This window comes from Hemitrygon akajei, chromosome 21 (assembly GCF_048418815.1).
Source record: "Hemitrygon akajei chromosome 21, sHemAka1.3, whole genome shotgun sequence".
NCBI classification, from domain to species: domain Eukaryota; kingdom Metazoa; phylum Chordata; class Chondrichthyes; order Myliobatiformes; family Dasyatidae; genus Hemitrygon; species Hemitrygon akajei.
In genome coordinates, this window is record NC_133144.1 from 43,487,998 (window position 1) to 43,514,993 (window position 26,996).

Consider the following 26,996-nt stretch of genomic DNA (forward strand, 5'->3'; position numbering starts at 1 on the left):
TATTGACAGTACAGGCAGTACGCCAATATCAAAAAGGACAGTTCACTTCCATGAGGCAGTGAACGCCTTCCATATCTTCAGTTACGATATCCGCCATCAGGGTGAGGGTTACCAGTAATAGAGGTCAGGTGTAAGAGGGAAAATTAATTCAAAACTTTTAAACCTCTCTTTTTACATACATGAGAAGGGAGAGATTCTGAAACCATAGAACCGTAGAACACTACAGCACAGTACAGGCCCTTCAGCCCTCCATGTTGTGCTGACCCATATAATCCTTTTAAAAAAGTACTAAACCCACACTACCCCATAACCTTCCATTTTTCTTTCATCCATGTGCCTGTCCAAGAGGCTCTTAAATACCCCTAATGTTTTAGCCTCCACCACCATCCCTGGCAAGTCATACCAGGCACTCACAACCCTCTGTGTAAAAAACTTACCCCTGATGTCTCCCCTAAACTTCCCTCCCTTAATTTTGTACATATGCTCTCTGGTGTTTGCTATTGGTGCCCTGGGAAACAGGTACTGACTATCCACCCTATCTATGCCTCTCTTAATCTTGTAGACCTCTATCAAGTCCCCTCTCATTCTTCTACGCTCCAAAGAGAAAAGTCCCAGCTCTGCTAACCTTGCTTGATATGATTTGTTCTCCAAACCAGGCAACATCCTGGTAAATCTCCTCTGCACCCTCTCCATAGCTTCCACATCCTTCCTATAATGAGGTGACCAGAATTGAACAGAAACCTGTCCAGTGTTGGTGGATACACTTGTCTGAAAGCCAGCTTCCTCTCAAACTTCACATGACGCAAGATGTGCAGGTCGGTAGGCAAAGTCACCACTGTAAATTGCCCCTAGTGTGTAGATGGGTGTTAGAATCTGGGAAAGTTGATCAGAATGTGGGGAAAAATATTAACAATGGGATTAAGGTAGGATTAGTATAAATTAGTGGTCACTAACCTTTTTAAGCCCAAAATCCCCTACCTCGGCCTTAGTGAAAGACAAGATCGACCCCAAATCGATTAGTTACACACATGCGCACCGGGCAGAAAAGACCGGAAGTAAAACCCCACAACCTGGATGTAGAAATCATGTATGTACACCAGGGGTCACCTCCTTTTTTTGCACCCCGGACCGGTTTAATATTGACAATATTCTTGCGGACTGGCCAATGGTGGGGGGGTGGGGTGGTTTAAACACGACCAGAATACAGCGATACTCGAAGCAGGTTCCTTATGTCCAGTCTATTCCGCAATTTAGTTTACGTGGCTCTCAGCACGTAGCTTCTGTCCTGCTTGCTCACGTTTTTTCCACTGAAAAAACTCAGCGGGTTTGTCTTTAAGTGCAGGGTGCTTGGACTCAAGGTACTGAAGCAGTTTTGAGTGCCTCATTGGACAGCCTCCGGGCCCGAACTTGAGCTTCCCGCCCGCCTGCTGCCAGACGCCTTGGCCAGGTGCGGCTGGTCGTGGGTGGGTCAGAGGTCACTGTGCTGGGGCCTCGGCGGTCGCAGTCTGGAGACAGCGACCGACCGAGCGAACGAGGAGAGCGACAGGGCGCATGCCCGACCCCCTTGTAGGATCTATCGGCCAATAAAAGTTTGTTTCAGTAGATCGCAGCAAGGTAGCTGCTCTGCTACTTACGAAATCCTAAGCCCGAATTAGGTCATCTGCGAATATTTTAGCACCAGGTTCCCCATAAACATTCGGTGTGCTAAACAGGTTTAGAGGCGGCACCCATCTGTCCGCGTTCCAGGCAGTAGCAACGGCACTTCTCACCGGCCGCGCAAGGCCAACCAGTGATCCCTGGTGCGAGGATATCACTGGGTTTAGGTGACTGATGACCTTGCATGCGTTCAAGTTCAACAGTGGGTGTGACACGGAATCAGGAAAGGTGCAGCGGACGCATATCATTTCATATCGCCAAATCGTATCGTTTCCTCACAGCCCAGTGGTTGGGGACCACTGAAGTACACTGTAGTGCATGGCGGGGGAGCTACACACATGTGCACTGGGCAGAAAGAACGGAACTAAAACCCCGCAACCCGGAAACAATCCCTCAACAGTATTTGTGTATTTATTTTTCTTTTTTTTTCGGGATCTACTGGGAAAGTCTCAAAGATCGACCAGTCGATCGCGATCGACGGTTGGCGACCACTAGTATAAATGATTGCTAGAAAATCAGCATGGACGACGGGCCAAAGAGCCAATTTGAATGTCCAGATGATTTTATGACAGCACTTCTGTACAAACCCTGCCCACCCCAGTGCTGTAACAGGAACCTAGAAGAGGGCTCATCCTTCCACTGACACTCTTGCAGCTATGAAATGGTCAAAATATCATCACTGCATGGCTTGAGGTTCAGTGAGCCGCTGAGGCATGAGCAGAGAGTGTTTAGCAGGCTGGGGGACTTTGTATTGCCATGCATGACTCTGGGCTGCAACCTGACCAGCACTTTGAGTGTGGGATATCAATGGGGACCGACAGTATCTGCTCCATGTCATGATAGCCTGCCTGGAACTTTTATCTCTCCATCACTTCCTGTTGGATGTTTTGGAAGGTAAAGTCTCTCCCTCTATTTGATACAAAGTTCTCTCCAGCCTGAAGACCTGTCCATGGTAATAAACCAAATGTTTAGTGACTACCATTTGACAATAGTTATCAGGTTTAAAGGGTTGGACTCTGGGATCCTACATGGACCCATTGGCCAAATTGACCTCCTTCTGCTACACTAATAAGTTTCTATGGACCATCAGTAGTTCCATCAATGCTCTGTAAAGTTGTGGCAAAAGACCCCTAAGTGTCCACCCTATCTCTCTGGCAATAAAAAATATCATTCCGTTTACTTTCTTCATTATTTACTATTTCTCATTACTTAAGTATTATTACTTACTTAACTCCAGTATTTATTGTATGAGATATCAGGACTTCTTTCTACTTCATGTCATTATATTCTTCCAATCAAGGTGGATAATCTCACTTTTTCTACATTATTTTCTGTTTTCTAACTTCTGGCCCAATCATTTACCTCTCACTATACCCAAGGAAATTCCAGTCTTCAGTTCTTTTAGTTTACTTAACACTTCTCTCAAGTGAAATTGATTGTATTAAGTTCCTCTCTTCATTTTGCCCTCTATTTTCTACCACTTTCAGCATCCTTTTAATGTTTCCTCAGAGAAAGCAGGTGCAATATATTTGTTTAACATCTCTGACATTTTCTTCTCCCATAGTTACTAATTCCTATATCAGCTTCTGAAGAACTAGTGTTTACTTTTGCTACTTTCTTCAGCTTTGCTTCCATGTAGAATATCTTGCTAGTTGACTCACATATTTATTTTCACCCCTTTATCATTTCCTTTTAGTTTGCCTTTGTGTGAAAAAACCTTTCAATATTCAAGTGTGATGCAGGTTTTTGACCTGAAGCATCAACAATTCCCTTCCTCCTACAAACTGAGGTCCCCCAGTAAACTGTTTGTTTCAGAATCCACAAAGCTTCTACATTCCTCATGAACGTACAGTTTATCTTGTGGTCTAATGTCATCTTTAACTTTGTTCAATTCAAAACTTTCGGTCTGAATAACACTATGATCACTTTTGCCTAGAAATCTATTTATTAAATTGGTTAATTAGTTTAATATTGTCTTATCAGACCATCAGACATAGAAGCTTAATTAAGCCATTCAGCCCATCAAGTCTGCTCCACCATTCCATCAGGGCTGATCCCAGATACCACTCAATCCCATACACCTGCCTTCTCGCCATATTCTTCCATGCCCTGACCAATCAGAAAACAATTAATTTCTGTCTTAAATATACCCACAGATTTTGCCTCCACTGAGGTCTATGGTAGAGCATTCCACAGGTTCACTACTCTCTAGCTAAAAAAATTCCTCCTTACCTCTATTCTAAAAGGTCACCCCTCAATTTTGAGGCTCTGCCCTCTAGTTCTGGATACCCCTGCCATAGGCAACATCCTCTCCACATCCACCCTGTCTAGTCCTTTCAATATTCAGTAGGTGTGGAGGAATGGTGAAAAACTTTGTCTTACATATCATCCATAAAGATCACTCCATTACAACAGTGTATTGGGGTTGTACAAGGGAAAACAGTAACAGAAGGCAGAATAAAGTGTAGATTTAAAGGAATGATTTCAATATAAGTAATTAGCAAATGTGCAGAGGGAACCTTGCAATGAGTTGCCACGTTCCTGCACAACCTGATCAAGAATAGGCTGATCTTAGACTGGGTCCAGGTGTCCTGTGATCCACACTTGGTGGCCACTTCATTAGATACACCTGTACGCCTGCTCATTCAATCATGCGGCAGCAACTCAATGTGAAAATGCATGCAGACATGGTCAAGATGTTCAGCTGTTGTTCAGACCAAGCATCGGAATGGGGAAGAGATGTGATCTAAGTGACTTTGATCATGGAATAATTGTTGGTGCCAGACAGGGTGCTTTGAGCATCTCAGAAACTGCTCATCTCCGGGATTTTCACACACAACAGTCTCTTAGAGTTCAGAGAGAATGGTGCGAGAAACAGAAATCATCCAGTGAGGGCGAAAATGCCTTGTTAATGAGAGGGGTCAGAGAACGGCCGGACTGGTTCAAGCTGACAGTAACTCAAATAGCCACATGTTACAACAGTGGTGTGCAGAAGAGCATTTCTGAATGCGCAACACGGTAAAGTGGATATGCTACAGCCGCAAAGCCCGTGATTGCACACTCAGTGGCCACTTTATTAGGTACAGGAGCTACTGAATAAAACGGCCACTGAGTCCATATGGAAGGTATTGCATGGATTCATCTGCAAAGCAACCTTACCAATTTGACTTGTGCAGTCTATGTGAAGATTAACGTTACCCATATTTGGTGCATTAGCTTTGGTACAAACCCCAGTTTTTAATGATGCTTTGCCCAGAAGTATAGCCATTGATAGGGACCTGCAAACTGCTCTTTCTATTGATTCTTGCGCCATTCCTTAGCCAAAGTGATTCTATTTCCAGATATTCTTGTCTCACCATAGTCCTTTGCTTATAGTGTTAGTCCAGCAGTTTTTCTCACTCCATGGCAGCTATATTCTCACCATTTACCTCTGTGCTATTCAATCGTTTGTCATGTTTGAATACTTCATGCATTCGGGCAAAGAGCCTTTAATTTTGATTAAAAGTACATATCCCTGCAAGTGCCAGAAATGCTTCACTTGCCCATTTACCTCCTCCCTTACCTGCATTCCAAGTCCCAAACAGTCCTTCCAGGTGAGATAACACTTCACCTGTGAATTGTACCTGGTGCTCTCGATGCAGCCTCTTTACATTGGTGAGACCCGACGTAAACTGGAGGACCGCTTTGTCAAGCACTTTGCTCCGTACACAAAAAGCAGATTTTCCCAGTGGCCAGTCCTATCCCCATTCCCATTCCAATATGTTGGTCCATGGTCTGCTCTTCTGCCATGATGAGGTCACTCTCAGGGTGGAGGGTCAATGCCTCACATTCTTTCTAGGTAGCCTCCAACCTGATGGCATGATCATCAAGCTTTCCTTCTGTTAAAAAAAAAATCCCTATGCCTTCTCTCTTCTTCTATTCCCTACTCTGGCTTCTTACCTCTTCTCTTCACCAGACAATCACCTCCCCCTGGTGTGCCTCCTTCTTCCCTTTCCCCCATGGTCCACTCTCAGTCCTTTGTCAGATTCCTTCTTCTCCAGCCCTTTACCTTTTCCACCCACCTGCCTTCACCTATCACCTTCTAGCTAGTTCTCCTTCCTCTCCCCCTACCTTTTTATTTTGGGTTCTTCCCGCCTCCTTTCCAGTCCTGAAGAAAGGTCTCAGCCCAAAACGTTGTCTGTTTATTTATTTCCATAAATGTTGCCTGACCTGTTCAGTTCCATCATCATTTTGTGTTTGTTGCTTTAATTTAGATTTTTAACCATCTCTCCTCCATTTACCTTATTTGCTACCACATTATCTTGACATTACTGTGTCTATTGTACTCCTACTCATTAACCATAGGGCTATTCTGTTCTATAATCTTGTCTTGTTGCTTAAACATCCCAAATTTCTCCATATCTCAACACTCCCAACTATTATTTAAACTTTATAGTTATTCAATTCACCAAAATTCTGGTCCCAGTCCATATCAAGTAAAGCCTGTCTGAATGGCTCTGATGTTAAAGTGTCAATTATCATTGATTTATTTGGGCTAGTGTTGGCATTTTGCCTGAATTAGGTTATTCATCTGAAGGAGGCAATATTGGCCCAGCGCCATATTTTAATTTAAGTGCTGCTTTGAATCATTTGGCAATAGCGTCCTGCACAGGTACTGACATACTACCTTAATGACAACCTTCAATTTGAAATACACCCACCCTGCTCAAAGATGGTTTGTCCCATTCCATTCAGGGAAGAGCTTATGTAGCATCTATGCCAGGACCACCAGACTCAAAAATTGCTACGTTTCTCTAACAGGAAGGCTGATCAACACGTTCATCCACTAACCCAGCTTTCCACACCCCCATCACCACTACTTTATCATTTCCTGCCAGAGTCACCTTATTTGCAGACACTCTTGTGCCTATCCTCACTTTATGGACATACTATTAATCTATCTTATGAGCTATCTTAAGTATTTAGATTTATTATGGTTCTTTAAATTATTACTGTGTTTTTATCATATTGTGTTCATTGTGTGCTGCATCGGATCTGAAATAACAATTATTTTGTTCTCCTTTACACTTGTGTACTGGAAATGACATTAAACAATCTTGAATCTTGAGGTTTGTTGGTGGAATGTTGATCTTCAGACAGATAGAGTTCCTATAGGAATTACTAAAAGTTAGCCTGCAGCCACAGGAACCAGTGAGGAAACCAAATTATGTCTTCCCTTTTGAGGAAAGAGGGTTGTTTATTAAACTCAGTTGCTGATATGTATATAAAACTTTGGTTAGGCACACTTGGAGTATTGAGTGCAGTTCTGGTTTTTCCATTACAGAAAGGATGGGGAGGATTTGGAGAGAATGTAGAAGAGATTTACCAGAATACAGAGACTATTAGCTTTAAAAAGATGTTATATAAAGTTATGAGAGGCATTGACAGAGTAGACAGAATCATTTTCCAGGATAGACATATCAAATACTAAAGGGCATAGCTTTACAGAGAGAGGGGAAAGTCTAAGGGACTATATTTTTGCACATAGAGTGATAGGTACCTGGAATGTGGTGCCAACAGTGGAAGTGGAGGCAGATACAATAAAGATGTATAATAGGCTCTTAGATGGACACACCACTGCATAGGGAATGGAGGAATGTGGACTATGTACAGCAAGAAAGGATTATTTTAATTTGTCATCATATTTGGCATGGAAATTGGGCTGAAGGCCCATACCTTTGCTGTACTGTTCCATGCTCTACTTTCAATATTCTATAGAAGTTTCAGTTTCCTTGCCCACGGAAGGTTATGTTTGTCTTAAATGGAATGGAGCAGAGGCTTTACTGGGCAGATTGCTGGGTTGAGAGGGCTTCCCTTTGAGAAAAGCTGAGTGGGGCATGCCAATATTGGTTGGAATTTGGAAGTATGGGAGGCAGTCTTATTGAGCTATAGAAAATACTTAGAGGATCTTATGATGGATTGTCAAGTGAAGCTTAGATACTATTGGAGTGCTTCTAACTTCTATTTAAGTAACAGACAGGATACACAAGCTTTGGCCAAGGATGTATCTTCTAACAGCAAAGAGCACATAACAGGTCATGCCAATGTCACATACATTAATGCTTATCTTAACATATAAGGAGTGTTTAATGCCTTTGAGTCTGCTGTATAGAGATCAGAAGAATGAGGGGAGGTGTGGAGAAGATAACCCCAGGAGTAGAAGAGTCTAGGATCCGAGAGCACAGTCTCAAAATAAATGGACACTCCTTTAGAACTGAACTGAGCAGGAATTTCTTCAGCCCAAGGGTGATGAATCTGTGGAATTCGTTACCACTGAGTGCTGTGGAGACAAGTTATTTGGTGTATTGTGTGTAAGGCAAAGAATTGATAGGTTCTTAATTGGTAAAAGGGTTAAGGATTGTAGGAACAAAACAGGAGAATGGGATTGAAAAATAATCAACCATGATTGAATAATGGTGCAGGCTTGATGTGCCAAATAGTCTTAAGGTGTTCGTGGATTCCACTCTATCCTCTAATCAGACAGCTTAGTTATTTAACTTTTGCCCAGCGTACTCAGCCTCTGATGGTCCAATGGATTCTAGAGTCAGTTTCATCTACTTTCTTGTGTACTGATTCCACTCCTGTATCTGGACTGTCCAACCTCACAGTTTGACTCAACAGGCTTCTGTGACTTTCTAATTGTATTTAGCTTTTATTGAGGTCAGGAATAGGCACACCATCATGCTTTGCTTCATTGTCCTTAGGCACATTCTCGCTGTCTCTACTTCATCTAAATGGATATTTCTGACATAATTTCTGATATGAACTAAGTACCTTCTCAGACTACTGATTTGGTCGACTTCATCAAGTTCTACCCCTGAGTTTCATTCTTGATCACTGATCTGAGGATTCATCCTTTCCTTGAAACATTACCTTTTGCTTCAGTTGCTACCTTTTTTAGCTCTCTTCTCTGAGTTCAAGCATAGCAAACTCAATCAGGTGTGAAGACAATGATGCATTAACAACTCCACCGGAATAAATCCACTCATGAAGTTTTACCTAACTTAAGTTTGTTGATCAATTATTCAATCTTAGAACATTTGCTTTTTCCAGGCTTCTTTTAAAGCTCATCCAGATCTCTCTAATGGCCCATTGGAAGGAAATTCTATGTAGGAAACGCTCAAGTGCAAAGTCATTTGTGGTCAGACACTAAGTTAAACCAGGATTCCATGCATAACGAAGATCAGTCTCAACTCTTCAATGGTATTTTCCATGTCATATGAGTACATGACCGACTTTAGTTCACTTTAAGTGTGTGTCAATGAGCACAAGGAAAAAATCGTTCTCCTTTAGAAAATTTCTCCTTTGAGAAATTGATATAGGCTCAATGGAATAGTCATGTCACACATTTCCATAGTCATAATAACTTACATGGTGTTCCTACTTTCCCCAAATCTGTTTTTTGCCCAATATCCCAAAATATCAGACTAGAGTATTAACAGAAGTCAGAAAATAACCTTATAATTTCACTTCCTCTCAGATGATTTACATGGAATCTCTGGTGACATTGGTCAGCTGTGTCCTTTCTCTGTGCGGAAATTGAGTCTGAAGACATATCCCACCATGGGCTGAGAACTGTTGCCAACATTTTCAATGTTAGTCAGGAATTGACATCAATGATCATGTGGCCTCATGCAAATGGATGGTTGGTGAGTGGCACAAATCCCATGCTAGGTTTGGTCTGTTAGACTTAATTGAGCCTTCAGTAAGGTAACTAATGATTTCCCAGCACAGAATGTTGGGGTCTGAACTTCAAGAAAAGAGGAAGGTGGATGTTAGGTTGGTGGCCCATCCCATTATCTTCTTCTTTTCTCCTTCCCGTCCACTGATCTGAAACAGCTTCATGAAAATAGGTGGCTGTAGGTCAAGGTCCCTAGATTTGATACCATGCATCTCTTGTATTTGACCCCACTGAACACACACTGACTAAATATCAGATTAAGATTCTGCTTTATTTGTCACATGTACATTGAAGCATACAGTGAAATGCATTGTTTGTGTTAACAACCAGCATTCCCCAGGTTGTGCTGGGGCTAGACCACAAGTATTGCCACACATTCCAGCACCAACACACCATGTCCATCATGTTCTGCAGAACAACACAAGCAACACCGAAATGAAACAAGACAACAACTGTAAAACAAGCCCCTTTCCCGTCCCACATACACACACAAAATCAGGTTTCCAACCCCGGGACAGACTGCCTCTGGACCTCCAGTCATTGGCCCCAGATTCCCACACTCACAGACGTTGGACAACCAATTACAGACTTTCAGATTTATTATTTTTTTCATTTCAAAAATATACTTTATTCATAACATATACACAGTAAATGCAATAGGTATATGCGTCTCTCTGACCTTCATTGTAGCACATGAATGTCACTGACACATTCTATTAGTGACATTCATGTTTTTCCCTAAGGCAATACACCTATGATGTAATTGAGAGGCCAGTCTCCCTGTGGTGGCAGGACCCTAGAATGTGGTCCCTCAGTCCAGAGCTCTTGCTGTAACTGCAGTGAGTATGTCCCCCTGGGCTTACTCCTACACCTAGGAATGTGCCAGTCACTTACACTTACATTTCAGACATCTCCATACAGCAATGTAAACGACGAGCCAAGAAATCCATGTTAAATGACTGAAGATCCTCTTTCACAGGGCGAAGGCAGTTGGACCACCCTGTCACCCAGTACTGTGGTCTCAGTCAGAACATTACTAGGTACAGATCAAAGCCCACAGATTTCCGTGGCTTTGTAAGGCATTGGTTCCTGCAGTCAGAGCTCTCAGTTTCATTCTGTTACAAGGTGAATTGAACTAAGGACAAAAGTGGAACTTTGAGATTAATGTTTGCAAATGTTGCCAACACTTAAAGAATCCCTCTCTCCCTTGGAGGAGTGGTTAAAATCAGGGTGGCACAAAGCCAGAATCCAAAGCTTGCAAAGACTGTGGAACCATGAATCATTATAAATATACAGAGGTGCCAAGCTAGAGGTGGGGGTGTATTAAAACTAATTGTTTCAGATTTCCCTAAGGTTTCTGTCAGTCAATTTCTACTGGAGCACTTTCTCCCTAACTTTTCAGCTAACTGCAATAGAGGAGTTATTGTAAGGAATGTTAAGGCCCATTGAGATTTACTTTCAAAGTCTTACACCATTTCAAAAAAGAATGAAGATAACCTTTGAAATTACAGCTCCAAACTCATTGATTGCTTGCATGCATCATCAACAGACTTTTCTTGGCATTCCCTCACCTCCTCTGCCTCTCATGAGCCTGCTGTGAATTAGTGTTTAAGGACTGCAGCCCTTGCTTTTTATGAAAGGCAAGTCACTTGGGGATTCACAAACATAAGAAAATCTGCAGATGCTGGAAATCCAAAGCAACACACACAAAATGCTGGAGGAACTTAACAGGCCAGGCAGCATCTATGGAAAAGAGTAAACTCCTGAGTCCTGAAGAAGGGTCTCAGCCTGAAACATTGACTACTCACTCCTGGCCTGCTGAGTTCCTCCAGCAGTTTTGCAAATACTGCTTGTTGACAAGGCCTTTATTACATATATATTATCCTTTGTTCTTTTTCCTTCTGCTGCACATACCCAGTGCACATCTCAACTTTAGCATACACCACTGCTTCCAGTCTAATGATATTCCCTTCATGCTGATACAATGTTAGTTATTCCATTCTCCAGAAGTGGAATCTCAATTATACCCTCGTCGGTTGTCTTGTTCAGTCATCGCTGAATCTGCCCTGTGCTCCGAATTTCTAGCTGCCAGGGGGACTTAATTTGGTTTTGGAAGGAAATGTACATACTTCTGACCTCCCCAGGACACTGAGAGAATTGATCCATTAGATTATAAACACTAAAAAAAGTGAAGCCGAGCCCTGCAGCACTGGACGGAACGGTATCAGAACTTGTCAGAACTCACTGGGCTGAGACAAAAAGAACAAACATAATTGCTTGGACACTTGAAGTTTTATTTTTAATTTTCCAGGTCATTAAGATTCCAATTGCCCCTTTTCTTTTTAATTTCCTCATGTTGTTATGCCCTCATAACCAGAATAAGAGAGCTCCAGTGGGGTTCATGAACTTATCAAAATCATGGGCTTCCCTGTCCAATATTATGCATCCTCAGGAAGGGGACAGCGACTTTCAATTATCTGTCTGGCCAACGTGGAAACTTAATTTTTCCAGGAAATCACAGACAATAGCAATGTGCAAAAACGTAATATTTTTAACATAGTAAAGAGCTTCACAGGAATGATTGTCAGATGACCAACCAGAAGCTTGGTCAGAGGTAGGTTGAAAAGAATACCTTGAAGGCAGAGAGAGAGGATAAAGCAGCAAAAGTGCCTGGGGAGGATGTTCAGATATCAGGGCCTCAGGAGCTGATCTGGGGCTGAAATCAAGGTCAGATCTGGGAGTTGTGGGAAGACAGAGATCTCAGAAAGTTACAGGGTTGGAAGATGGTATAGCGATGGGCAAGGGTGAGACGACAGAGAAGTTTGAAAAGAAGGATGAGAATCTTACAACAGAAGCTCCTAAATAAAAAAAAAAATCTTAATGAATGAAATAATCTGGAGACATTAGATGAGGGTGCATGAGTTATGAATATTGAAAGCTATTCTATTTACCCAATAGCTTTGAAGTTTAACCTGAAGGCTTCAGATTTTGTCATTGGACAATAACCTTGTTTTACTGTCATCTGATTTCACTCATTGTTGATTTTCAGAAAAGATCTACCTATCTTTCTGGATATTGAAGTGAGTTCAAATCAAGGCATCTCCAGGCTATTGTTTAATGTCAATCTCCTGATCAGAGGTATATGGCTGAAGACATCAGTCATTCACCCAAGGACAGCAGAAGCCCAGGCCAGCGTCACTCTAGACCCTCAGTTTCATTCTAGCAAATGCCCACCTGCATCCTGTTCAAGCCAACATCGACCTCTCCAGTGTCATTCAGAATGTGGCCAACATCCACCCCAGTCCATCTATCAGGATTGCTCCTCTCCCCAGTATATAACGACAAGTTCCACTGATCATAATGCCAGCTGTAGATAGACATTGCAATGTCCCAGTAAAATGAAGGTTTTGCTCTAAAGTTCTCCACTCCACTGAATAGCAATGCAGTTTTCCAAGGTGGAAGTAGAACCCCTCAACACTGAGGGATAGTGTGGGATATGGGATGAATGACTGAAAGGGAATGCTAACAGTTATGGCCAAAAGGAATGACCACTGTTTGTGTAACAGAGAGGTGTACAGATGGACAAGGGCTGAGAGGAAGGGCCACAGCCAGAAATTGCCCTAGGTCTGGGCCTCCTCAAAGATTCAAGACAGCCAGAGAGTTCAGATGTTGGGATGTCTTGACCCAAAACATGATCAGTCCACGTCCCTCTACAGATGCTTCGTGACTCTGAGTTCCTCCAGCTGCCTTTGGCTTGGTTTATTTATGTTGCAGTAAAGGGTTCTGTGTTGTTCTTTAATTTTCCACAGTACATTCATTTGTTAATGATGTGGGAGTGAAATCTTGTTCTGGCTCATTTTAGGGGAATATCTCCAGGCAGAATCATCAAAGCTGGAGATGATTTGTTTTGTTTGTTTTTAATTTTTGCTGGGACTGTCACTTCATCCCTTCCTTTACACGCTTACCTGTGAGCCTATTCAAATCCTGGATCAATAATAGGTCAGGCAGTAATCTTGGATATGACAGTATGATTGGAGCTGGAATAAGATGTCTGTGATCATACAATCCCCAAATAAAGTATAGCCAGCCCAGAAAGCATTGTCAGTCAACCATTAGTTCTTCAGGCAGAATCCGCGTCTGCATCCAAAATTAGTTTGGAGGGAGGTAAAGACAAATGGGAACAAGAGCTATGGCAACAGAGTCTGCATATGTGAAGTGAGCTCTAAGAGATTATGAAAATTAAACACCAGCATTCTATACTTTTATATTATCTTTTATTTTTGTGCCCTTATCTATCGTGTGCACTAGAAGCTAAGAAGTCATTGTGTAGTTTTGCGAAGCGCATTGCTGCATTTGGTTATAGAAACCCCACTGCTTCAAATGAAAATGATTCTGCAGCATAATGGCTGTTATTATGCTCACTGTTTGCAATTGCAATGAACTGAGGTAGAGTTTGGATAACCCATCATGTGAGATGAGAAAAATGCTCAACATTGATCTCGGCGGATCTGAGCCAGTGGCCTTATTCTCTCCAAACCTGGATGCTTAAAGAATACTGAAAAATTAGCTTGCTTGTATATTCAGAATGTTTGCTTCCTCCTCTAAGAGCATTGCTGAGCATTCAACACATTTCATGCACTAATTGTGTATTTTCAAGCAATTATGCACCTGTTCATCACCCACCTCATCTATTTTATCTCATTGACTCCATCCGAAATCCCAATATCCAAACTAGGACTTTTGCAAAATACAAATTGCTGGGAGTACTAATGGATATTTTCTGTCAGGCCCTTTCCTTTATGTCAAATCCACCTGTCTCCCAATAAACAAAAGATTCCAGGGGCTGAGAACCTTCGTCAAATTGCCCTAGGTTTATTTTAGCAATGAAGCTCAGCTACTAGAAGCTGATTGAAATCAATCAAAGTACAATTCTCACAGAGAGGTCAGAATAAAGAACAAGCTCAAAAATAAATTAACTGTACACTTGCTCAATTACGTATTAGAGTATGGAATAGGTCAAAGATAAAATTCTTCTGCTTGAATACAAAAGAAGATAACATTGTAACTTACTGTTTAAAAAAACTGTGGATATTCAATATTCTGTTTAAATGAATAGAATATTGAAAAGCCATTGTGTTAAAGCCATCCATCTCATCTATTTTCCAGCTTCCATTAAGGGAAGCTAAAAGAACTGTGATGGCATAGGCATTTGAGCCTGTAGCAAAACGAGTAAGCCATCTCTTGAGAGGATGCATTGAATGAAATAATGATTTGTGGTATTAGCCCACTGCCCAGCCAACAGCAGCGTAACCACAGGTGGCCTCAGTTCAAGTTCCGTTTCTCTACTGAGATGATTCTTCCAAGTGTTAAGCAAATAGTTATCTGTAACCTATTGTCTCCTTCGGCCTGGACCTGCTGATAGAAGATGGGCATTTCATTTGCTCTTTGTCTTCTTTTTGTACATTGGTGCTTGTCAATCATTGCCTGTTAATTGTATAGTTTTTCGTAAAATTCTATTGTACTTCTTTTTCTCCTGTAAATGTCTGCAAGAAAATTAATCTCTAGGTAGTGTATGGCAACATATACATACTTTGATAATAAATTTACCTTGAAATTTAGACAGTAGGAAATTTTAAACAAGGCCCAGAACACTGAAGGTACTGAACAGGTATCTGTGGGCAGAGAAAGAGTTAATGTTTCTGGTTATCAGAATTCAGGGCCATGCACCAGACTTTACTTTACAAGAATGATAGATATGGAGAGTCAGATACAGAAGCAAGCCCTTCGGCCCAACACATCCATGCCAACCAAGGTGCCTATCTACACCAATTCCGTTTTCTTCCATTAGGCCCCTGTTCCTTTTCTATCCAGTTCAAGCAATTTTTAAATGCTGTGATTGTACCTGGCTCAACCACCTCCTCTGACAGCTTGTTCGATATACCCATCATCCTCTATGTGAAAATCTTGGCCATGAGACATCCTTTAAATACTTTCCTCTCAGTTTAAACCTATACCTTTTGTTTTTCCCTTTGAGAAAGATTCTGGCTATCTTCCCTATCATGCCCCTCATAATTTCATAAACCTCCATCAGATCACCCCTGAGCCTCTTGCAATCCAAGTGAAAACAATTCCAGCCTATCCAATCTCTCCTTGCAACTAAAACCTCAAATCCAGGCAACATCCTAATGAATCTCTTCTGCCCCCCTTCCACTGTGTGGTGACCAGGACGGCACGCAACATTTTTAAGAGTAGTGTATTGACCATGGCCAATAGTCCATGAAGCCAAATTCCAAAGCTGTCTCACAATCTGGAATCTCCACAGACCCAGCTGAAGCCTAAAATATAAACTTTAATCCCACCATGTTTCTTCTAAACTTCCAATATATTTATAGCCACTGTTCATTGGCCTTGGCTCGAACTGAATTTTGGAAGCTCTCTGCAATGATCAGCCTCTATTATACAAGGGTATTAAATGTCAGAGAAGAACCACCCATCAATGCTACTTAATCAGCAAGCAATTGCAATTATTTTCTCTTGAATTATCATCACCCCTGTGCTACACACTAGCAATATATATGCACACACACACACACACACACACACACACACGTGTGCATTTACTCACACATGCACTCACCCACACACTCATACACACACATACGCTCTCACATATATACCCAAAGACAAACACACATACTGTTGGTTTTGCTTTAAGGATGATGCATATTTATAAAACCCTTCCCCCTTTGAGTGTGATGACTATTCCTGTTTACATAAGAATATACCGCAGTCAACCATTGGGACAGTCAGGCACAGAGATGCAAGGGGCTGCCTGTATTTAGTTTCTCTAATCCTGTTATTTCTATTTATGAATCAATCAGTCTCAAGTCCAAGAGGATTAAAGGCAATGGTTGGTGAGTCATGTTATCAGTGCAATACTTCCCATGAGAGCCTCCAGTTAATGGAAAAGGTTCAAAAGAAAGAGTTTGGGGAATTGGGAGTTTACAGGATTCTCCTGGGAGAACAGACGGGTCCTCAGTTTAAAGTCTGATTCAAAATGCAACATCTCTGACATTGGAGCCACCCTCTGTCCTGCAGAGTATTTGCAGCCTGGTGATAGCATGTGATGTTATGGGCCAAGTACAGCGAGAGAGAGAGATGCTGAAGTGGATCAACAGTTCACGGGGAACTGTGCAGAAAATAAGGGGGAAGAAAACAATAAATGCTAGACCAACAGGACTGTAACTAGAACTGTCAAACTAAACCTAACACCAATACAGCGGCTCTGCCATACGAGCATAATACTAAAGAAATTGTGCTCCTTTAGCAGTGTCAGTCTAAATGGTAGTCATCTTTCCTGCACCTGCCGGAAGTCCTGAATGAAAGACATGCCCAGGATATCATTAGCTGGAACCCGAGATCATTCCTCTGGGCCTTACCCTGCCCAATCCACATGATACTGGACCCTGTCCCACACGCAGTGAGATACCAGTAGATGCCACACAGAATAGACCAGGGAACCATCCACAAAGCATGGAGGGGAGGGAGGGGAGGTAACTGGAGAAAGGAGGGAGATAGCCTCCAGCTTGAGCTGGGAAACATGGAACAACGGGTGATTCTTCACTGATGATGGTAGGCGTAATCTATACGAGACCCTTTTGAAGGCCTTCTCCACTACAAATGGTCCCACATAGTGTGGAGCCAACTTGCAGCTCTGAACTTTCAAGAGAAGATCCCTAGATGCCAGCCAGATTTTCTCTCCTGGTATGAAAAGCCTTTCAGCCTGACGTGTGGGTTGTTTCTGAGCTCACAGCAGGGAAGCCCTGGCTTAGGGGTTGATAATCAATGCACGGACAGAGCTTGCCATCCTTATTGCTCAGAAAAACAAGAAGCCAGCCCTGCTGGTGAGCTGGATGGATGGATAAACCCTGAGGCCAATGCCTCCTTTATGTACTCTTCCATGACCACTCTTTCAAGACAAGAGACAGAAAAGAGATTGCCCTGGAGAGGACTAGTACTGGGTCAGAGGTCAATGGTGCAGACATATGGCCGTGTGGAGGTAGGAAGATGGCTTTATATTTACTGAAGGCCTGAAGAAAGTCAACACATTCAGCTGGAATGCCAGACAGGCCCACACTAGCAGTTGATATAGGAGGGGACTAGCGGACAGGAGTTTAAGATGGACCCAGACAGGTAGATAGACATGCCGGTCCCTACTCTTGGAGTGCCTCAAGGAAAAATCAATCCATGGGTTGTATCAAGGTAACCAAGGAAGGCCGAGAACCAGCGAAGTGGCGGATCAAGCGAATCAACAAGATAGAAGGAGAGTTGTTCGTTATGGTTGATTTATAGCACAAGTCAGAGCGGCTTTGTGAAATGGTGAATTGGGCTGGTGCATACAAGCTGACAATCCAGGGCCATGACTCCAATATTTTCACTCAATTGCTGAGACAGAAATCTCCATTTTTGAACCAGACATATACCCATGAGATTCCTGTTCCACACTGTCTCCACCACAAGCGAGTGGAACTTTACTATATTGTCCCTCACTATGTCTCTACCTTGGCGCAGGTCTAGGAGTCAGTGGGCAGCCTCCTGAACCCATACTGGAAGGTCAAAACTCTCTTGAACTTGATAATAAATTGTCGAGATGACTGGGCAAAGGGAGAACCTTGTACCTGTAGAGCTTTGTAGAGCATACCTGCTGAGTGGGGTCCATCTAAGAGATTCACCATGTATGGCAGTTCATGCAGATCATCACTGAATCGAGCAGGCTAGCCTTGGAAAGTCCGCTCATACTGGGCAGTAAGATCCCTGCAGGCGTCGTGGCCACCAGAGTACCTGCCTGGAGGAGGAATACTCGGTTTCGGTCTGGACTCGGTTACAGGAGCCGGAGCATTAGTGGCCGAAGTTGAAGAGGCTGTTGAAGAGGAGAATCTGGAAGATGCTGGGAGTAGGACAGACATAGCTAAAGGCTGCTTAATTGAATTTGCAAGAGTGGTAGTGGCTGCACATGATTCTGGCTTTCAGAAGTAAGCTGCTGAACTGCAGCAGTGAGTGCAGTAATCACTGCCACCTGATTCTATGTGTCTGCAGTGAGTAGCTGAATTGTCAGTCTAAGGGCTGACACCTGTCCTTCCTGACGGGACTGGGCTCACTGCTCTGAAAGTAGCTGTCACACTCTGTGTTAGACATCAGCCAATCCAGCTTCTACTGATTTTAGTTTCTTCTCCACAAACTTCATTTTGGATTGGGCTTGTCAATCTGAGAGTATCTGTCGCACTGCTACAGCTACTTCTCCCAATGCAGCTTCAATTGACTGTAATTTATCTTCTATCTAGTCCATGAATGTCAGGGCCGAGGTCAGCTGTTCTCTTTTTACTGGTGCATTTTCTGTCATTGAGGCTTGTAGACAGGCTATGTGGTTGTGGCCCAAATGCAGACAGAGAGACTGAGGTTGATCAACAGTTCGCTTACTTTAATGGAAGTTGTGCAGAAAATAAGAGAAAAAAAACAATAAATGCTAGGCCAACAGGGCCATTAACTAGAACTGTCAAACTAAAGACAATGACGATACAGTGGTATGGCCATAGTACCTTAATGCTAAATAAATACCACTCCTTAACCGCATCAGTCTAAACTGTAGTTTTCCTTCCCAGAACCAGCACAAAGGTAAGCAAGGAGCACTAACATTGCCCTGCTTTTGGTCAAGTCTCAACAAGAATGGAATAAGAGGAAGGAAGTAAAATACCACCACAGTGAAACACTAATTGACTGGAATGTACACACTCATGAATGTGTTTGCCAAACCCTTTCCACAGCCTGCCTGACAGAATGCATAGACCCCATGGCAGAGTCCATGGTCGTGCAGCTAGATTTTTAAAAATCTATATATTTTAAGCTTTCCTTGTTGTAAAGTGATCTTTGATGCAGTCTCTGGTTGTGGAATGAGATGATTATGTTAATGGATGGTCTTTCAGACTCTGGGCCCAGTTCCCCAGTCTCTCTCTCCTTAGGCAACACAATATGAGCAGCAACCAAGAGTTGTGTAAGATATCATGTTTATTAAGAAAAGAACTTCACAAAACTTCATGCCATAGTTGATGAGTAGCTTGCTGCACTTTGTCTGTAGAGTCTCTGGGGCTCAGGTGATGGATGTTCTTCTCTTTCCTATCCTCCCAACAATTTGTGAAATTCACTATCACCCTCTAAGGCATAGTTCACCATTTTAGTAATTGAGGAAAAGGGAAACTGTAAATCAAAATTTCAAACCCAGTAAAAACTGATGGTCTAGTGTGTAGCAGTGTTCTCTGCCCTCCTAAATATTTCTGAACCTGTACTGCATAGAGCAGGCACTCCAAGACACTGGGAAGATAACTTCCAATAATATCTCCACCAAGTCCTCCAACTGACATCAGGGTCTTCTCCCAGGCTAACATCACAGCATTACACTCAATTAACTCTAAAGTACAGCCCACGTTATTTGCATGCCCAACTACAGACCCCCAAAATCAACACTCTAATACAAAGATTATTGGGTGAAGAGATTCAAGGATATGCTCAAAGCAACATACCTACTGACTCCAATGAATCTCTGCCCATTGACGAACAAAAATGAAGCAGCAGCACTCAGGATAGTATTAAGAAGCTCAAAACCATGTATTGGGAGCATGTACAAAGCCTGGTAAATGGCGAAAGGGGCTGCACACCACCCAGCTGTCGTATCAGCTATCTATTGCCCCATCTGTGGAAGAGATTGTGGCTAAGCCAGAGTGGAAGTAAATCATCCTCAATTCCCAGGATTCACCAAATAAGAGTAAGCCTACATTCCTCTTCCATCTGGATGTTGAGCTTCATCCCTCAATCTCAAGACAAAGACCACTCAATCAAATTTCAATGGTATTCCAAAAGACCACACCTGATTTAATCAATTTTATTGGTCAAGCTGACACAGTCATAAAGACCATAGGTGATCTTTTCACTCTGCCTTGATTCTGCAGAGGTCCAGTGGCTCATTTCCCCTTGTCTTTGCTACCTGAATGATCACACTGGCTTAGGCTAGCTTTCCTTTGTTACCCCTTCCACAAGCATCCAATCCCTCCACCATCGACAAACAGTGGCAGCAGTGTGTACTATCTACAAGATGCACTGCAACAGCACACCAAAGTTCCTAAGGCAGCACCTTCCAGACCCACGACCACTGCCACCTAGAAGGACAAGAACAGGAGATACCTGGGAACACCACCCCCCAAGTCACTCGCCATCCTGACTTGGAAACATATCGCCATTCCTTCATTGCCGCTTGGTCAAAATCATGGAATTCCCTCCCTAATAGCACTGTGGGTGTACCTACACCTCAGGAGCTGTGGCAGTTCAAGAAGGCAGCTCATCGCCACCTTCTCAAGGGCAACTAGGGATGAGCAATAAATGCTGGCTTAGCTGGCGATGCCCACATCCCTTAAATAAATACATTTTTAAAAAGAATTCTAACATGCGACTGAAACGCTCATAGTTACTGCACAGAAAAAGCTACAACAAGGAACAATATTTGCATCTTATATCAGTTCTGCAGTCTCTCCCCAGGTAATTACAAAACTAAAGAGCCTTATCATAGTCAACAAAAGCAACAGCACATGAATGGCTTCTACATTAGCTACAAACTACTTGAACCCTTAATTTAGCTAAGCTACTCAATATGCCCTTTTTATTTATTCAAGAGATAAGGTCTTCATGAGCTAAACAAACATTTAGTTGGCTATTCCTAATTGCTGTTGAGAAGGTTGTAGCGAGCTGCCTTCTTGAATTGCTGCAGTCCCTGAGGTGTAGATGTACCCACAATACCATTAAGGAGGAAGCCCCAGGCTGTTGAGCCAGATGATAAAGTAGTAGTGTTCTGTTTCCAAGTCAGGGTAGAGTGTAGCTTTGAGAGTAACTTCCAGGAGATGGTGCTCAGCTTTTGCTGTCCTTGTCCCAGCTGATAGAAATCATGGATTTGGAAGGTGATGTCTGAGGTCTTGATGAGTTCTCGCAGGACATCCTGTAGAAATTTAGTAGGGTCTTTGCAATTGAAGGAGATTTGGTACGTCATGACAGGTTCGAGCAAATTTCTACAGATATACAAGCAAGAGAAAATCTGCTGATGCTGGAAATCAAAGCAACACTCACAGAATCTCAGCAGGCCAGGCAGCATGTATGAAAAAGTGTAAATATCCTGATGAAGGGTTTCAGCCCAAAACATTAACTGTTCACTCTTTTCCATAGATGATGCCTGGCCTACTGAGTTCCTCCAGCATCTTGTGTGTGTTACTTTCACAGATGTACCGTGGAGAGCATTCTGACTGGCTGCACCATTCCCTGGTATGGAGACGCCAGTGCACAGGATCAGAAAAAGCCGCAGGGGGTTGTAGAATCATGGGCACTATCCTCCCCACATTGAGGACATCTTCAAAAGTCAATGTCTCCAGAAGTTGACATCCATCATTAAGAACCCTCACCATCCAGGACATGACCTCCTCACATTACTGCCATCAGGGAAGAGATACAGGAGCCTGTCGAAGAACACTCAACATTTTAGGAACAGCTTCTTACCTTCTGCCATCAGATTTCTGAATAGACAATGAACCCATGAACACTAAAGCACTCTTGGCTCTCTGTTTGTACTATTTATTTAGGTTTAACTACTTATTTTAACTTATAATCACTTTCTTAAGTATTACTGCTGCAAAGCAACAGATGTCACAGTGATAGTAAACCTGATTCTGCAGATAGTTCAAAGTGCTGTTACTGTACATCAGTTGTGGATTGAGTGAATGGGCGTGGATGGGGTCCCTATCAATTGAGCTGCTTTGCGCAGTATGACACCAAGCTTCTTGAATGTTGTTGAAGCTACTCTCACCAGGGCAAGTGGAGAGTTTTCTACCACACGCCAGGCTTGAGCTTTGTAGCTGGTGGACAGCTTTGGGGATTAGGAAGTGGGTTACTCACTGGAGGATTCCTAGCCACTGACCTGTTCTTGTAGCCACATTGTTTCTGGGGCTACTCCAGTTCAGTTTCTGGTGAATGATAACCCCCAGGATGTTGATAGTGGGCGACTCAGTGATGGGAATAATATTGAATGTCAGAGGGTGATAGGTCAAATTTTTGCAGATCCATCATTGCCTGTTATGTGTGTGATGCAAATGTTACTTGCCAATATCAGCCCAGGCTTGAATATTGTCCAGGTCTCGCTGCATTTTGTTGTGAACCATGTCATTAGCTGAGGAATCATGTAGGATGCTCAACAATGTGCAATCATCAGCAAACGTCCATTATGATTGAAGGAAAGTCAATGATAAAGTAGCTAAAGATGGTTGGGGTGAGGGCACAACCCTGAGAAACTGTCACAAAGATGACTAGTCTAGCACCACCATCTTCCTTTGTGCAAGGCATGATCAGCACTCATTCAAATGGTGCCTCTATCTCAGGGGTAGTTAATTGCACTTCACCTCTGGAATTTAGGTCTTTTGGTCCATGTTTGGGCCACGGCTGTAATGAGGTCAGGATCTGAGTGACTTTGGTGGAACACAAGCTGATTCTTTGAGCAGGCTGTTGCTGTCTAAGGTATGGTTGTGTACATGCGTGGGAAGGATATGAAGGGTATAGTCCAGGTGCAGGTCAATGGGACTAGGCAATTTAAATGATTCAGTGTGGATTAGACGGGCTGAAAGACCTGTTTCTGTGCTGTATTTTTCTCTGACTGTATGACTCTAAGTGTCCGTTGATAGCATTATTGATGATCCCTTTTATCACATCACTGTAGACTAATGGGGTGATGACTCGCCAGGTTGTTTCTAATGAATATAGCTTACAACTATTCACAAAAAAGTTAAAATGGGGTTTGTCTGAGATTGTCCCAGACACCTGTCCTTAGTCCTAGGACCTCTATCCTGTGCCCATACCCGGTTGCTAATTCATTGATGGATACCTATTATCAGGTCAGACTGCTCCCCAGAGTCAAACTCCTGTCTGCAGAAGCAGACATGAAACCCCAGACACAGACCTCACCAGATCAATTCCCAGATCCAGACCCCTGTGCCATCACCCAGCCTCAGGCCTAGTCCTAGTTCCAGACCTCTGACCCAAAAACCAGACACACACCCCTGTCCAAAAACAAATGCTTCCATGCCATAACAAATCCCTATCCCTAAACATCCGTCCCAATCGAGACATACCTTCTTACCTCAGGTCTATTGGCTAGACCCAAGACCCCTTTCTCCACATTCATTTCCATTTCCAGCTCCCTGCCTTAGTCAGGCTCAGAATCTTTTCTCATATAGATACATAGATGCAGAAAGGAAAGCAAATATGTGCAAATTAAAAATAAATCCACGAAAATAGTCCTGATTACTACCTGAGTCACATACAATTTGATATAGGATCATCAAATCTCGGGAGCAGGATCAAAGATCAGTGTCAGAGAAATGGGTTTCAGTTTGTGGGACGCTGGCACAGGGGCAATGCTCAGTTGGGCTTCATTTTAATCAATCTGGAAGTAATGCCCTAAATTAGGGGTGAAGATGAAACCATATCGGTTACGGTTTTAGGGAGAAAGGATGGGGACATTACTGATGATTAGACATTTGGAAAGTTAAAGAGGATGGACAAGAGATAATGTATGGGTGCAAAATGGTTATTGTATGCCTTTAGTTAAAGTCAGAACTGGGATATATGATAAAAAAACCAAAATAGATTATTCTTTATATTAAATGTAACACACACAAAATGCTGAAGCAACTCAACAGGCCAAGCAGTATCTATGAAGAGGAATAAAGAGAATAAGAGAAATTATTCCTCTATCTAGATGCTGTCTGGTCTGCTGAGTTCCAACTGCATTTTGTGTATGTTATTTTGGATTTCCAGTATATGGACAATCTCCTGCATTCATGATTCTTTATATTATTGCATATAGCATTCATGACAAAATTGATGAATTAATGATTCCAATAGAAAAGAAACAATCTACCGGTAATAACCATTAAGGAGACATGGTTGCAATTAGATGAAGGTTTCATATTCCAGGATACTTAACATTTAGACAAAATGGGAAATGGAAAAGGAAGAGAAGTGGCTTTGATAACAAAGAATCGGATAAAGGCAGCAGAGAGAACTGATCATTGCTTGGAAAACATAAGTATGATTTGTATATAGGCTTCCAAGCAATCATGATAATGCAATATAAGTCAGGAAATAGGAGGAAAATGGTAATGCACTAGTCATAGGGGACCTTAAATTACATTTACACTGGGAAAATTAAATTAGCCATATTAATAAGTAGGAAAAATTTATGGAATTGGTATGAGATAGTTTTCTAGATTATTATTTTCAGTAAATGATAAGGGAACAGATGATTTTAATGTAGTACAGTAAACTGGGATTAACTAATAATTGACTTGTTAAAGACCCATTAGGAATAAGCGATCAAAATACACTAAATTTCTTTATAAAGATTGAAATTAATATCACTGAATGAGAAACTAAGGTCTTAGAGGAATGAGAAATGAATTGGCTATGGTAGACTAGGAAACTACATTAAATGATATGACTGTTATGGGAATAATGCAGTGAACTTTTAATGAGTTAATATATAGCCTACAAGTTACACAATGGAAGGTTATGAAGAATTAGTGCATAGTTTACAAGTCAAATTGGTAGGTACAGATGTAATAAACAAGAAGGAGGGAGGGAAGAGAGAGAATGAAAGAATGAAAGAGAAAGAGAAAGAAAGGAAGGAAGGAAAGGAGGGAGGGGAGGGAGGAAGGAAGGGACAGGGAAACAGAGTCCAGCCAATCTGACATCTGTAGTAGGAACATGTTTGAATCTACTATTAAAGAAGGGATAGTAGACACTAAGAGAATAACAATAGAATTGGACAGTGTCACTGTAAATTTACGTAAGAAGATAAATAGTTAACCAAAGCTTTTTTACAATGTAACTAGCAGTAATGATAATGGATGTGATGTGCTTCGACCTCTAAAAACCCATTGCTTTGCTATATATTATGTGCTCTGTTTTCATTAACTAAAATCAGAGCACAAACAATTATGAGTAATAGGTTGGAGTGAGGTTTGATGAATTGAAAGAAGCTTAAAAATCTGAATAAACTAAGTAATGCACACAAACTGCTGGAGGAACTCAACGGGTCAGACAGCATCTATGGAAAGGAATAAAGAGTCAACATCTCAGCCCATCATAGATGCTGCCTGACCTACAGAGTTCCTCTAGCATTTTGTTTGTTTTGCTCTGGATTTCCACATCTGCAGAATTCTTGTGTCTGAATAAACTGGCTGTTTTTGCCTTGCAATGCTGTAACATAGTGGTTACCAGAGGGAATGGTGCTAGGATCGCTGCTGTTCACAGTTTTGATGAATTATATGCACAAGGGGACATATTCAAGTCTGTTAAAGATACAGACTAGGTGGCAATGTTGATTATGAGGAAGGGGGAGAGGGGTTGTGAATGGATCAGGGCATAACAAGTAGAACGTAGCATGGAAAGATATATCCACTTTGGTGGATAAATTAGAAGATGCATATTTTTACAATGATATGAGATTTATTGAGGAAACAGGTAGGTTGCAAAAAGACTTAGATTAGGAGAATGGGCAAGAAAGCAGCAAATAAAATACAATGCAGCAAAATGCATGGTCATGCACCTTGGTAGTAGAAATAAATGTGCAGACTATTTTCTAAACGGAGAAAATCTAAAATCTGAGATGCCAAGGGACTTGGGAATCCTTGTACAGAACATCCTAAAGGTTAACTTGCACGTTGGGTCAGTGGTGAGGAAGGAATATGCGATGTTAGCATTAATTTCAAGAGGTCCAGAATACAAGAGCAGGGATGTGATGCTGAGGCTTTATAAGGCCTAGCCTCGCCTTGTGTATTGTGAACAGTTTTGGGCCCCTCATCTAGGAAAAGATGTGCTGGCATTGGAGGGGGTCCAGAGGCGGTTCATAGGGATGACTCTGGGAATGATAGCTCCGGGTCTGTACTCGTTGGAATTTAGAAAGATGAGGAGGGATCTCATTTAAACCTTTCAAATGTTGAAAGGCCTAGACAGAGTAGATGTGGAAAGGATGTTTCCCATGTTGGGGGAGTCTAGGATAAGAGGGCACAGCCTCAAGATAGCGGGCTGTCCATTTAAAACAGAGATGCAGAGAAATTTCTTTGGCCAGGGCATGGTGAATTTGTGGAATTTGTTCCCATTGGCAGCTGTGGAAGCCAGATTGTCGGGTGTATTTAAGGCAGAACTTGATAGGTTCTTGATTGGACATGGCATCAAAGGTTATGGGGAGAAGGCTGGGAAATAGGGTTGAGGAGGAGAAAAAAAGGATCAGACATGATTAATGAGCCAAATTACCTGATTCTGTTCCTATGTCTTATGGTCTTATGGAAAAGTGTTGGCGTTCAGCTGACCTGGGTGATCTTTTGCATCAGTCACAAATTATTAGCATGCAGGAATAGCAAGTCATCAGGAACCCAAGTTGTTTGTTAGTTGTCATTGCAGGAGAATTTGAGTACAAATGCAATTATAAGGGACCCATATGAGACCACATCTGGAATGCTGCATATGATCCTGATCT

At 42.2% G+C, this 26,996-nt stretch overlaps 1 protein-coding gene across 1 annotated transcript in view; it reads left to right on the forward strand.

Moving 5' to 3' along the window:
• Positions 1-26,996, forward strand: part of LOC140714256 (glutamate receptor ionotropic, delta-1-like) — an 870,844-nt gene that overhangs the window by 814,656 nt on the left and 29,192 nt on the right. The gene's annotated exons all lie outside the window — the stretch shown is intronic.